Source organism: Oncorhynchus tshawytscha, linkage group LG08, assembly GCF_018296145.1.
Source record: "Oncorhynchus tshawytscha isolate Ot180627B linkage group LG08, Otsh_v2.0, whole genome shotgun sequence".
Taxonomy (NCBI): domain Eukaryota; kingdom Metazoa; phylum Chordata; class Actinopteri; order Salmoniformes; family Salmonidae; genus Oncorhynchus; species Oncorhynchus tshawytscha.
Window position 1 is genome coordinate 58,294,554 of NC_056436.1, and position 15,533 is coordinate 58,310,086.

The window sequence follows — 15,533 nt, forward strand, 5'->3', positions numbered from 1 at the left end:
ACTAGGAAAAGAGAGGGAGAAGAGAGAGGAGACTGTTGGAAAAGAGAGGGAGAAGAGAGAGGAGACTGTTGGAAAAGAGAGGCAGAAGAGAGAGGAGACTGTTAGAAAAGAGAGGGAAAAGAGAGAGGAGACTAGGAAAAGAGAGGGTGAAGAGAGAGGAGACTGTTGGAAAAGAGAGGGAGAAGAGAGAGGAGACTGTTGGAAAAGAGAGGCAGAAGAGAGAGGAGACTGTAGGAAAAGAGAGGGAGGAGAGAGAGGAGACTGTAGGAAAAGAGAGGGAGGAGAGAGAGGAGACTAGGAAAAGAGAGGGAGGAGAGAGAGGAGACTATTGGAAAAGAGAGGCAGAAGAGAGAGGAGACTGTAGGAAAAGAGAGGGAGGAGAGAGAGGAGACTGTAGGAAAAGAGAGGCAGAAGAGAGAGGAGACTGTAGGAAAAGAGAGGGAGGAGAGAGAGGAGACTGTTGGAAAAGAGAGGGAGGAGAGAGAGGAGACTGTTGGAAAAGAGAGGGAGGAGAGAGAGGAGACTGTAGGAAAAGAGAGGGAGGAGAGAGAGGAGACTAGGAAAAGAGAGGGAGGAGAGAGAGGAGACTGTTGGAAAAGAGAGGCAGAAGAGAGAGGAGACTGTAGGAAAAGAGAGGGAGGAGAGAGAGGAGACTGTAGGAAAAGAGAGGGAGGAGAGAGAGGAGACTGTTGGAAAAGAGAGGGAGGAGAGAGAGGAGACTGTAGGAAAAGAGAGGGAGGAGAGAGAGGAGACTGTTGTAAAAGACACACGAAGTATCCATATCTCTATAATTATACCAACACTGGATCTGTTCTAGTGTGGTGTGTGATGATTGTAAAGCTATGAAAATGAAATAAAAACATAATTACTCAATGTGTGGCCACATCTCATAGCACTTCCTTACAGCAGTCTGTCATATGACAGATCTGAATGCTAAAAAAGTTTCAGAACGAGACCGCAATACACTTCAGCGTCGATCGGAGCTCATTTCCGAAAGCAGGAGTGATTTGAGTCCAAGGAAGGTCACATTGGCGTGCTGTTCTACTTTCCTGACACAATTAAACATGTTATGGAGGCTGAGCTAAAAAACCTGCCACATTTCCCGAGATACACTTCTCTTTCTTTCCCTTTATCAAATGGGCCGAACTGCATTACAAAGTCATTAAAAAAGAAAATGTCTCTGAACAAACTGATAACATCTCTCTCTCTCTCTTTGGAGAGAGTGAATTGAATTGAGAGAGTGGGAGAGGAAGAGAGAGTGGGAGAGGAAGAGAGAGTGAGAGAGGAAGAGAGAGTGAGAGAGGAAGAGAGAGCAATAAAGAGGGGGGAGGGGAAAGACAAAAAACATTAGTTTCTTCTCTTTTCCTCATGAAGTCCTATTAAAACCCAAATAATCTATACTTTTTGTTAGGGGGGAGGGGTGTTGAAGTTCAACAGAAGCAATAACGTGATAAGGGAGAGTGGACTTTCACAGAATTTAAAAGTCAACACAAGGTAATGGGTACAGTTAAACACGGCTGCCATTAGCGCTCTATCACACACACCCACAAGCGAACCACACACACACACACACACACAGGTCGGTTCATCCCTGTCATGACGGACCCGGTATTCGAATCTAGGAATCTTGACTGAATATAATTATATTTTACTCATGTATGCACCAAAGGTTTGTAGATTCCACTGTCCCTGTAGTAGCTGTCTTGTAGGGTACAAGTTGGATCCAACAGTAAAGATACAGTATTGGCTGGAATTAGATGTTCCAGTCAATTCCACCATTATCGCGAGTGAGGGTCCTTACTGCAGTGTTTTGTCGCTGTGAAGATAGAGTTGTATTGTCCTCTCTGTCCCTCTCTTTCTTTCTGATTTCCTCTCTGCTTCTCTCTTTCTACTTCTCTCTCTCCCAGCCTCTGTTCAGAGGCTCAACTCCAGTCGACTGAAACTGAGGACCACAGATCTTCCTTCCGTAACTCCCTCTCTTGAATGCCTGTTTGTCTTCATCCATAAAATCCCAGCAACTTCTTTGTTGTCTCCGAAAAAATGGGACGGGCTCCTCCTCCCCCTGTTCCTTCCCTCTCTTCTCTCACTTTGTGTAACTAATGGTCTCATTTTTGCCCTGTGTATCCTCTGCTATCTGGTCCTTACACAAACTTTAGAGAACAGGGAAGCCTTCCACTGATAAGGCCGCCATTGATTTATCTCTCCGCTAGATAGTTAGATCGCTATCGGCGCGGGTCATGATGTTAATTAGCCTATCGATTGAGCAGGATGCCTGTATGTTAATCAGCTGGTACGCCGCGTGTCACAGGCCATGCCACTCTCTCTCTCTGTAGAGACCCACAATGCCACTGTATCGTCCAGGACAGACACACAGCGGGAACAGGGAGAGTCAAGAGGACAAGAGCACGCCAGGGACACACTGATAAGAGAAGAGATTCTAATCAAACACACAGACACACACATGTACATCACACACACACACGCACGTGCATGCACGCACATGCACGCAGTCACGCACGCACACACACACACACACACACACACTACTGTACCTATCAAATGAGTATGTGGGCTGTAACTATGCCCTTTACAAAATGGATAAACATCTTTACAAACTCCTATGGGAGAGAGGACAATGAAAAGTCTGAGCAGAGTATTTTTACTGTAACAATCAACATGACAACTACATGTTAGTTTTAACAAACACACAGGCCCGCCACACAGGCTCACACACATGTAGGATCTTATATAATTTGAGTCAGTTTGCCACAGCAATAAAATAATCCTGCAGGAACAGGAAATGTGAATTATTTTTTGGATTATAACTAATAGACATTTTTGTAAGGGTTGATACATTTTTCATTAGGGCAAATCAAGTCAGACATTTCAAAGTGGAAATTACAAACTATAGAAGCCTTTTGAAAACTCAAATACTATACTATACTATATAAGTTTGTATTTCCTGCTTAGCAGGAACATTTTATGCAGTAAAATAGTGATCAAATTAAGATCCTACATCTGTACATACTGCCTCTTTGCCTAATTTGTCTTGTGGTCTGTTGTATAAAGATATAATGATATAAAGATACTTTGCATAAATGTATTAGAGCGGTCTTAACCTGGTGTTATACTGAAAGACTCTGAGGAGAGTGTGTGTTTTGCTGCCTAATTTAGCCTACTGGCAAACAGCATTAATGAAATTATGTTATTCAATCGGTACAGAATACTGTGTGTTTGATTACAGAGATGCAACACATGCTGTAGAATAACCAGCACTAATTATCAGTCAGTTATGGTATTGAGAGAGCCTTTTACAGAAGGGTCCAATCAAAATATCCACAATTCTGAACTGTACAACGCAATATAAACACGAGTTAACCACATATTTCATGACATTGTGCTTTCCCCACATATATCAATAGAACAGAGGCTCAGGGAGGCAGCGGGGTGAGTGGTGGGTGGTGGGATAAGGGGTGGGAGGGTGTGTACAGTGAGAGGAACAAGGAGCGGGTGCATGGGGAGCCATCAGTTACTTCCTGAAGGTCAGAGCAGGGAGAATTACAGACATGCTGTTCAGACATCACGGTGCTCAGTGGAAAACTCCAAGGTCTCTTTTCCTTCCCCCCATCCTCCCCTCTCCTCCCCCTCCCGCCCTCCATACCTCGGCCCCGACCACCCTGAACATGAAATACATGACAGGCTCGTCGTGACATATCGCAGGGTGGCGTGCCATCTGGCCCTACGGCTCGCAACGGCCCTCTGGGATACTGATTCTGAATTTATCGGCCCCACATCACCACATAACACCCCCCACCACCACTCCACTCCACCCCCCTCCCCTACCTCTGCTACACCCCACTGACTTTTACCCCCATGTTCAATACTCCACTAGCTTTTCCCCTTTATAATGTAGAGATTTTTCTTCTTTTTTAAAGTTTCAGTTTTCTCCTTTTTCATCATTCATGGACCTCGCCAAGGTCGTGAGAAAGAGACAAGAGAGAGTCTGTTCTCACTTTCCTGACTGGGTGGATAAAGGTTAACATCGACTAACACAAGTTAATGATTATACCGTGGAACGGAAACATAAGTCAAAATAATTTCCTTCGCTATTAGACCGGGACTGAAGAGCGGGGTTCTGGTTGAGACAAATGGAGTCATGAATCCTGCCATTATGATACAGTGTCCTGGAACTGAACAGTACGAAGCAGACCTATACTTTCCAGTCCAATAACAACTTTTACCACGAGCCTCATTGATACCCCCTTGAATATCTTGAAGAAGTGGGCAGATCTAAGCAATATAGGAATACCTTTAACCAGCCTACCGGTGGTCTAGGTAAAGGTATTACTACTGTATCTTTACCCAGCCTACCGGTGGTCTAGGTAAAGGTATTACTACTGTATCTTTACCCAGCCTACCGGTGGTCTAGGTAAAGGTATTACTACTGTATCTTTACCCAGCCTACCAGTGGTCTAGGTAAAGGTATTACTACTGTATCTTTACCCAGCCTACCAGTGGTCTAGGTAAAGGTATTACTACTGTATCTTTATCCAGCCTACCGGTGGTCTAGGTAAAGGTATTACTACTGTATCTTTATCCAGCCTACCTGTGGTCTAGGTAAAGGTATTACTACTGTATCTTTATCCAGCCTACCAGTGGTCTAGGTAAAGGTATTACTACTGTATCTTTATCCAGCCTACCAGTGGTCTAGGTAAAGGTATTACCACTGTATCTTTATCCAGCCTACCGGTGGTCTAGGTAAAGGTATTACTACTGTATCTTTATCCAGCCTACCGGTGGTCTAGGTAAAGGTATTACTACTGTATCTTTATCCAGCCTACCAGTGGTCTAGGTAAAGGTATTACTACTGTATCTTTACCCAGCCTACCAGTGGTCTAGGTAAAGGCATTACTACTGTATCTTTACCCAGCCTACCGGTGGTCTAGGTAAAGGTATTACTACTGTATCTTTACCCAGCCTACCAGTGGTCTAGGTAAAGGTACAGTAGTAATACCTTTACCCAGCCTACCGGTGGTCTAGGTAAAGGTATTACTGCTGTATCTTTATCCAGCCTACCGGTGGTCTAGGTAAAGATATTACTACTGTATCTTTACCCAGCCTACCAGTGGTCTAGGTAAAGGTACAGTAGTAATACCTTTACCCAGCCTACCGGTGGTCTAGGTAAAGGTATTACTGCTGTATCTTTACCCAGCCTACCGGTGGTCTAGGTAAAGGTATTACTGCTGTATCTCTACCCAGCTTACCGGTGGTCTAGGTAAAGGTATTACTACTGTACCTTTACCCAGCCTACCGGTGGTCTAGGTAAAGGTATTACTGCTGTATCTTTACCCAGCCTACCAGTGGTCTAGGTAAAGGCATTACTACTGTATCTTTACCCAGCCTACCAGTGGTCTAGGTAAAGGTATTACTACTGTATCTTTACCCAGCCTACCAGTGGTCTAGGTAAAGGTATTACTATATTTCTTAGTTAAACCTATCCTGCCATTTCAAAGTTCCTATCTGCAGTGAGAGGACAACATAAGGAGAGGGCTGTCTACCCATCAGTATTCCAGAGATAGTGAACAGGAGTAGCATGTAGCTAGTGGAGTGGCTCAGCAGCTCCTTTAAAAATAGATGATTTCATCATGGTATTCCTTCTGGTAGTTACTGTGGCATGTTCCTGAGTAGCATTGATACCATGAATGTATTCAGCCATCCCAGACGACTTCTATCGTGAGCAAGATCTCAGCCGGAGACTGTAATGATGTGGTTATAATGTGGAACACTGACAGAGAGCATGCAGTCAGAGTTTGGCTCCCAATAATTGGCTTGTCCGTCGATAACCTTTCGCGTGACATTTCTGACACCGTGCTTGGAGGTTTTCTAGTTAGTGGAGACTTTAGCGGCGGTTCATGTCTGAGAGGTTGAATCCTATCAGATCTATGGAGTGCAAATATGAGTGTGTGTGTACGGGCACACACACTCACTTGAACGAGCACACACAGACACGCACACACAAACGCACGGCTGTAAGTAATCCGGGTCGTGATCCTAAAATCGGAGTATGAAAGGAAATGTCTGACATGTGGTATTACCCTTCCATTGTGAGTCAGAACTGGGTTAAGAAGGATGTATTAAAATCACTTTAGGAGGGGGGTAGATTGATATTCTGTTCAGTGTAACACAATGGACCGTCTCCTTCCCTCCCCCTCTCCCTCCCTCTCTCCGTCACCCTTATCAGCAGTCTCTCTCTCTCCCTTCAAGCACTTCTTTTCTCTTTTTATAATCCTTTTCACTTTGACTTACTCTTAATTCCTCACATCCGTGCGTTCCATCGTCAAGTCCCAACGGCCTCTGCCCAGCTGCTTTGCTCACAGTGGTAGCTAGCTAGCGTCCTCCTGGTGAGAATGTTGCTGTTTTGAATGAGTGTGTGCGCCTCGTGTAGAAAAATAAATCATCCTTGACTGACTTTCTCACACATTACATCATGTAATGCCACAAGGACAGTCAAAGGCATCCTGTTTTCCCAGCGAGCAGTGTGATCGACAGTGCAGTCCGCTTTCTCCCTCGCTCCCTTTTTAATCCCCTCCAGCTCTCTCTCCGTCTGGCTAACTTTATGGTCAAATAAAAATGCTTCATTCTCTGTTTTTCAGATGAACTTACATTTCTGATGTCATTCCCATGAATATTTGGTAATATCAGGGTCTTTGAACCGGTTTGCTTTCTAACTGTTGGGCCTGTCGCTGTTTACCTGTAAGGTTAAAACAGGTGTCTATCTCTCAACAGCAGGTTTCTATAAAAATCCAATCCAGTTTTATTTGTCACATGTGCCGAATACACCAGGTGTAGACCTTTCCGTGAAATGCTGACTTACAAGTCCTTAACCAACAATGCAGTTCAAGAAATAGAGTTCCGAAAATATTTACGAAATAAACTAAAGTAAAAAAATATATAAAATCCAAAAGTATGACAAGAAAATTGCATAACAAAAACGAGGCTTTAAACATGGGGTACCAGTACCAAGTCAATGTGTGGAGGTGTAGGTTAGTCCAGGTCATTTGTAAAGGGACTATACATAGATAATAAACAGTGAGTAGCAGCAGTGTAAAAACAAAATGGGGGGGGTCAATGTAAATAGTCCGGGTGGCCATATGTAAATAGTCCGGGTGGCCAGCAGTCATATGGCTTGGAGGTTGAGGCTGTTAAGGAGCCTTTTGATCCTAGACTTGGCGCTCCGGTACCGCTTGCCGTGCTGTAGCAGAGAAAACAGTCTATGACATGAATTTTTTGAGCCTTCCTCTCACACCACCTAGTATATACGTCCTGGATGTCAGGAATCTTGGCCCCAGTGATGTGCTGGGCAATACGCACTACCCTCTGTAGTGCCTTAAACTTCTTTGCGATAGGGGGCAGCATTTTCACTTTTGGATGAATAGCGTGCCCAGAAAACTGCCTCATACTCAGACCCAGATGCTAATATATGCATATTATAAGTAGTATTGGATAGAAAACACTCTGAAGTTTCTAAAACTTTTTGAATGATGCCTGTGAGTATAACATAACTCATATGGCAGGCAAAAACCTGAGAAAAAATCCAAACAGGAAGTGGGAAATATGAGGTTTGTAGTTTTTGAACTCAGCCCCTATCGGATACACAGTGGGATATTGGTTATGTTGCATTTCCTAAGGCTTCCACTAGATGTCAACCATCTTTAGAACGTTGTTTCAGGCTTCTCCTGTGAAGGGGGGCCGGATTAGGAGCTATGGGGTCTGCCAGCAGCCTTGTTCTCAGTCACGCGCATTTCACATGAGAGGTATGTCTCATTCCATTGCTTTTCTACAGACTATGAAATTATCCGGTTGGAACATTATTGAACATTCATGATAAAAACATCATGAAGATTGATTCTATACTTAGTTTGAGAAGTTTATTCGACCTGTAATATAATATGATATAACTTTTGAACTTTTCATCCGACTGACCTGAACGCGTTTTTGGATTTGTTTACCAAACGCCCTAACAAAAGAAGCTATTTGGACATAAATTATGGACATTAATGAACAAAACAAACATTTATTGTGGAACTGCGATTCCTGAGAGTGCATTCTGATGAAGATCATCAAAGGTAAGTGAATATTTATAATGTTATTTATGACTAATGTTGACTGCGCAACATGGTGGATATTTGTTATGGCTGGTTTGGGCCCTTAGTGCCGTACTCAGATTATGCTTTTTTCGTAAAGTAAAAAAAAAATCTGACACAGCGGATGCATTAAGGATGCATTAAGGAGAAGTGTATCTAAAGTTCCATGCATAACACTTGAATTTTCATCAACAGTTATAATGAGTATTTCTGTGAATTCATGTGTTTCTCTGCAATATCACTGCATGTTTTGGAACTACTGAACATAACACGCCAATGTAAAATACGATTTTTGGATATAAATATGAACTTTACCGAACAAAACATGCATGTATTGTGTAACATGAAGTCCTAGGAGTGTCATCTGATGAAGATCATCAAAGGTTAGTGATTAATTCTATCTCTATTTGTGCTTTTTGTGACTCCTCGCTTGGAAAAATGGCTGGGTTTTTCTGTGAGTTGGTGTTGACCTAACATAATTGTTTGTGGAGCTTTCGCTGTAAAGCATTTTTGAAATCAGACACTGTGGCTGGATTAATTTGATTTATGAGATTTCTGTTGATTTGTATTTGGCTCCCTGCAATTTAATTGGCTGTTGGCGAGGGGTTCCGCTATGGGAACGGGGTCCCCCAGTCCTAGACAGGTTAAGGTCAGATGGCGAGCAGTTGCCATACCAGGCGGTGATGCAACAGGTCAGGATGCTCTCGATGGTGCAGCTGTATAACTTTTTGAGGACCTGGGGACACATGCCAAATCTTTTCAGTATCCTTAGGGAGAAAAGGTGTTGTCGTGCCCTCTTCATGTCCTCTTCATGTCTTGGTGTGCTACTGTACCGTGTACTGTACCTGTACCATTTTCTGAATCACAGACTGACTGGTCTGCCAGTCTGTGATTAGGTCATGCAATAACTGTGTGCAACTTTTAAAAGTTCATTTCAATGCCAAACATAATTTGAATTCACCCCTCCACGCCATCGTTTGACCCCCACTGAGTCCCCAAGCGAAAATGCTATCAAGTATGCAAAATATCCAATTAAATAACAAACGAGTTGTTTTTTAATAGAAAACGGAGTACAAAGAAAAACATGTCGTCCCTCCTCCTGGGTCTGTGACACCTGGCCACCTGTGTGTGTCTGAAACACACACACTTCTGTAATTTGGCTTCATGAGCTGCATATGTAAAAATAAAATAAAAAGTGGCGGTAGGGTCTCTACCTTTGACACACACGCAGATGCACACCTGCACACGCATGTGTAACAGAAGTTTGAGTACCACTTCCTCCTGATTCGGTCTCACACCGAGCTCGAACACAGGATCTCTGCTTTGCTAGCACATGTGACCGCCCTCTCGCACCTTGCAAGTAAAGCCACGCAAAAAGCTATTCACCGGCGCGAGTGGGGACACTTCAGGCTGAGGAGTATGTTTCACACATCTCCATGTGCTACACATGTTGATGTCAGAATCATCTCTTGCATGTATCTCAACTCACACACTTGCTTTCAGACTAGTTTGGTACAGCTGGGGTTAATATAAGCCTAGCATTTAGTTTGGTACAGCTGGGGTTAATATAAGCCTAGCATAAAGTTTGGTACACCGGGGGTTAATATAAGACTAGCATTTAGTTTGGTACAACGGGGGCTAATATAAGAATTTAGCTTGGTACACCTGGGGTTAATACAAGCCTCGCATTTAGCTTGGTACACCGGGTGCTAATATAAGCCTAGCATTTAGCTTGGTACACCGGGGGTTAATATAAGCCTAGCATTTAGTTTAGTACAGCTGGAGTTAATATAAGCCTAGCATTTAGCTTGGTACACCGGGGGTTAATATAAGCCTAGCATTTAGCTTGGTACACCGGGGGTTAATATAAGTCTAGCATTTAGCTTGGTACACCGGGGGTTAATATAAGCCTAGCATTTAGTTTAGTACACCGCATACAAGTACTTGGGAGTTTAGCTAGACGGTACGCTGTCCTTATCTCAGCACAAATCAAAGCTAAAGGCTTTCAGATGACCATCCTACCCATGCTAGATTACGGAGATGTAATTTTTTGATCGGCAGGTAAGGGTGCTCCCGAGTAGCTGGTTGATGCTTATTTTTAAAACCCTCATAGGCCTCACTCCTCCCTATCTGAGATATCCACTGCAGCCCTCATCCTCCACATACAACACCCGTTCTGCCAGTGACATTCTGTTAAAGGTCCCCAAAGCACACACATCCTTGGGTCGCTCCACTTTTCAGTTCGCTGCAGCTAGTGACTGGAATGAGCTGCAACAAACACTCAAACTGGACAGTTTTATCTCAATCTCTTCATTCAAAGACTCAATCATGGACACTTACTGACAGTTGTGGTTGATTTGCATGATGTATTGTCGTCTCTACCTTCTTGCCCTTTGTGCTGTTGTCTGTGCTCAACAATATTTGTACCCTGTTTTGTGCTCTTATCATGTTATGCTGCTGCCATGTAGTGTTGCTACCATGCTGTCATGTTGTGTTGCTACCATGCTGTGTTGTCATGTGTTGCTGCCATGCAATGTTGTTGTCTTAGGCCTCTCTTTATGTAGTGTTGTGTCTCTCTTGTCGCAATGTGTGTTTTGTCCTATATTTGTATTTATTTTCTTTTTCCTTTTAATCCCAGCCCCTGCCCCCGTAGGAGTTTTTTTGCCTTTTGGTAGGCTGTCATTGTAAATAAGAATTTGTTCTTAACTGACTTGCCTAGTTAAATAAAGGTTAAATTTAATTAAAATAAATAATGAAACAGCGGGGGTTAAAATAAGCCTAGTATTTCATTTGGTAAAGTGGGGGTTATATAAGCCTAGCGTTTAGTTTGGTACAACTGGGATTAATATAAGCCTAGCATTTAGTTTGGTACAGCTGGGGTTAATATAAGCCTAGCATTTAGTTTGGTACAGCTGGGGTTAATATAAGCCTAGCATTTAGTTTGGTACAGCTGGGATTAATATAAGCCTAGCATTTTGTTTGGTACAGCTGGGGTTAATATAAGCCTAGCATTTTGTTTGGTACAGTTGGGATTAATATAAACCTAGCGTTTAGTTTGGTACAGTTGGGATTAATATAAGCCTAGCGTTTAGTTTGGTACAGTTGGGATTAATATAAGCCTAGCGTTTAGTTTGGTACAGTTGGGATTAATATAAGCCTAGCGTTTAGTTTGGTACAGCTGGGATTAATATAAACCTAGCGTTTAGTTTGGTACAGCTGGGATTAATATAAGCCTAGCGTTTAGTTTGGTACAGCTGGGATTAATATAAGCCTAGCGTTTAGTTTGGTACAGCTGGGATTTATATAAGCCTAGCGTTTAGTTTGGTACAGCTGGGATTTATATAAGCCTAGCATTTAGTTTGGTACAGAGAATGTTAAAATAAACCTAGCATTTAGTTTGGTACAGCGAATGTTAAAATAAGCCTAGCGTTCAGTTTGGTACAGCTGGGGTTAATATAAGCCTAGCATTTAGTTTGGTACAGCGAATGTTAAAATAAGCCTAGCATTTAGTTTGGTACAGCGAATGTTAAAATAAGCCTAGCGTTTAGTTTGGTACAGCGGGGGTTTATATAAGCCTAGCATTTAGTTTGGTACAGCTGGGGTTAATATAAGCCTAGCATTTAGTTTGGTACAGCTGGGGTTAATATAAGCCTAGCATTTAGTTTGGTACAGCTGGGATTAATATAAGCCTAGCATTTTGTTTGGTACAGCTGGGGTTAATATAAACCTAGCGTTTAGTTTGGTACAGCTGGGATTAATATCAGCCTAGCGTTTAGTTTGGTACAGCTGGGATTAATATAAGCCTAGCGTTTAGTTTGGTACAGTTGGGATTAATATAAGCCTAGCGTTTAGTTTGGTACAGCTGGGATTAATATAAACCTAGCGTTTAGTTTGGTACAGCTGGGATTAATATAAGCCTAGCGTTTAGTTTGGTACAGCTGGGATTAATATAAGCCTAGCGTTTAGTTTGGTACAGCTGGGATTTATATAAGCCTAGCGTTTAGTTTGGTACAGCTGGGATTTATATAAGTCTAGCATTTAGTTTGGTACAGAGAATGTTAAAATAAACCTAGCATTTAGTTTGGTACAGCGAATGTTAAAATAAGCCTAGCGTTCAGTTTGGTACAGCTGGGGTTAATATAAGCCTAGCATTTAGTTTGGTACAGCGAATGTTAAAATAAGCCTAGCATTTAGTTTGGTACAGTGAATGTTAAAATAAGCCTAGCGTTTAGTTTGGTACAGCGGGGGTTTATATAAGCCTAGCATTTAGTTTGGTACAGCTGGGGTTAATATAAGCCTAGCATTTAGTTTGGTACAGCTGGGGTTAATATAAGCCTAGCATTTTGTTTGGTACAGCTGGGGTTAATATAAGCTCGTATTTAGTTTGGTACAGTGGGGGTTAATATAAGCCTCGTATTTAGTTTGTTACAGTGGGGGTTAATATAAGCCTAGGATTTTGTTTTGTACAGCTGGGCTTAATATAAGCCTCGTATTTAGTTTGGTACAGTGGGGGTTAATATAAGCCTAGCATTTTGTTTTGTACAGCTGGGCTTAATATAAGCCTCGTATTTAGTTTGGTACAGCTGGGGTTAATAAGCCTAGCATTTTGTTTTGTACAGCTGGGCTTAATATAAGCCTCGTATTTAGTTTGGTACAGCTGGGGTTAATAAGCCTAGCATTTTGTTTTGTACAGCTGGGCTTAATATAAGCCTCGTATTTAGTTTGGTACAGCTGGGGTTAATATAAGCCTAGCATTTTGTTTTGTACAGCTGGGCTTAATATAAGCCTTGTATTTAGTTTGGTACAGTGGGGGTTAATATAAGCCTCTCTGTCTGCCTGTCCTACCTTGGCAACAATGTTTCCCTTTTGAATTTTGATCTCTCCCTTACACTGAGTTAGCTGAAGATGGCTTGCTAGCTAGGAAGTGACGAGAACGTTGTCCAGCCTACAACTGACACAAAATGATTAAAGACTGAGTCGCATCTGCAGCAACACGACCAAAATAACTAAATACCTGATCAGGTGGAAGAAGGAAATTGTATGAATTGACTTACCAAAATAATGTTTTGAATGAAAATATGTAATTCATTGTTCTTTGATTACGTTGGTAATAGTTTTATAAAAGCAATAAGGCACATCGGGCAGAACAACACCATATACCTGTGATTGCATTTATGATACAGTACTGTCTTGCGTGCCTTACTGCTTAACTAAGTAAGACATCATCTTTGTAGTGGAGAAGAACAATAATCAGAATCTACCCTAAAATGTTTTGTCTCTATGATCATGAGCTCAGATAACGTCTTCAGCAGCACAATGCATGTGTTTGCGTGTGCCTATATGCGCAAGCATTTGCATACCAGAGACCAGCGTGGGTGTGTGTCTGTGCAGTATTGACAGAAGCCCTTCTCCAAGCAGTGGAGATGTCAGTGCTTAAACTAATCATTTATTGTAAGCCATGTCTCAGTCTGGGGAAGTCAGTAACTCTGGCCTTACAACACTGTGTTGCTTCAGTGGTAATTAGCCGTCTGCTCGCTTCACCACCTCTCTCTTATTTAGTGAATGAAAAGGTCCTCAATGACAAATTATCCACAAACTAGCGGTCACATTTACATTTGTTTAGGTACTCCACGAAAAGAGAGAATTTGATTGATTCCACTCTCCACAGAGCAGTAATTTTCAAAGCTACTTTACTCAAACAAGAGCAGACACTGCCATTTAATAACTTGAGTGGGTGCGCTTGAATCGAGTGTATAACTTTGAGGAAGTTTTGCCATTATTTCATGTTTCTTCGGTCTCCCTCCCCGCCTGCGTCATGACTGTCTGTCAGAGGGAGCGAATACAGTATGGTTCTTCTACTACCATTCTAGCCACACCTGGGCCCGTCAATCCTGCTGCCGTCGCTCTTTCACTTTCACTGGACCTGTTACCTCAAATGGGGCGGCAGGGTAGCTAGTGGTTAGAGCGTTGGACTAGCAACCAGAAGGTTCAAACCGCAAGTTGACAAATCTGTGGTTCAGCCCCTGAACAGGCAGTTAACCCACTGTTCCTAGGCCATCATTGAAAATAAGAATTTGTTCTTAACTGACTTGCCTAGTTAAATAAAGGTTAAAAAAATCAAATAAAAATGGCTGTACTCACCACCACTTCGCTCTCTTCTCGTTATCCTAGCCACAGGCCCTAACAGCTAATACAGTCTGGGGTGGGTGGGTTTAGACCAATGACTAGCATTTGTTTAAGGTCACCTGATGAGCTGGATTTCAGGTAAAGTAATGTTCCAAAGTAGATTGTGTCTAGACTTTTACGAAAAGTCTGCTCTTATCAAACAGGAGTGCGTGTCCTTACCTTAAGAAAAAGCTGCCCTTTTAAAAAGCTGCCCTTTTAAACCAATAAAAACAAACCTGAACCTATTCTGCGGTTTCACCTGAGGAGAACTAACCGTCCCGATTCTGTCACTGTAAGTGACAAAGAGAAAGCGAGAGAGATAGAGAGAGAGTGGTAAAAACTCCTTCTCCAGGAGCTGATAAACTTGCTCCCTCCTCCCCTTCCATTTATCCCTTCCTTCCAACCCCACAAAAAGAAAAACATCTAAGTCCTCTCCAGAGACTTTGCTAGCGAGTGAAACCTGGAGACAGAGACTGAAGTTTGGTAGCAGTCCATTGCACCCCCAGGGCTGGGGCCTTTCTCATTTAGCCAAAACCCAGGGTGCTGCATCAACACCATGCGTTGCACTCCACTGTATTGCTGACTATGTGGATGAATGAGTCCGGTAGCTTTCAATTCATTTCCCGACTTCAAGGGCTGTGCGAGTACAGCTTCAATATTCTCTGGGCTAAAATAATTTGAAATCTCAATGATACATTATTCATATCTTTATACTGTGATTCTTCGCTGGGAGGGTCATAAAAGACAATAAAAAAGGATGTGGCCATTCCACACTCCATCGAGCAGCCCAATGAATCCGACGTCTCTTTCCACTTTCTATTTGTTTGCTCTGTTACGGATGTATCGGCCCACCTGTGGATGGGGTTTCATTTTCTATTGATGGCATCTGACAATAGTTGATTCCCGATTTGATTCCCTATTTGTGGTGAAATGCCAGAGACTTATTAACCCCGACACCAGAGGCTGACTGATACAGATATGCCAGAGCCTTGGGAAACAACTATTTTCTCATTTCAAACATGCTCGATATTGCCCTTTGATTGGGACTGAAATTAGCGAAATAAACAGAAGGTAAACACACTATTCATAATTGTTTATTGAGAGGCGAGTGAGATCATGTCTATTACCGCTAGCTCCCAATGTGTTTGATTAAATTTGTTAAAGCATGACGATACAGTTTGAAGGGAAAGTTAAACTGTGATTACCTTGGGTCTGCGTGACTGG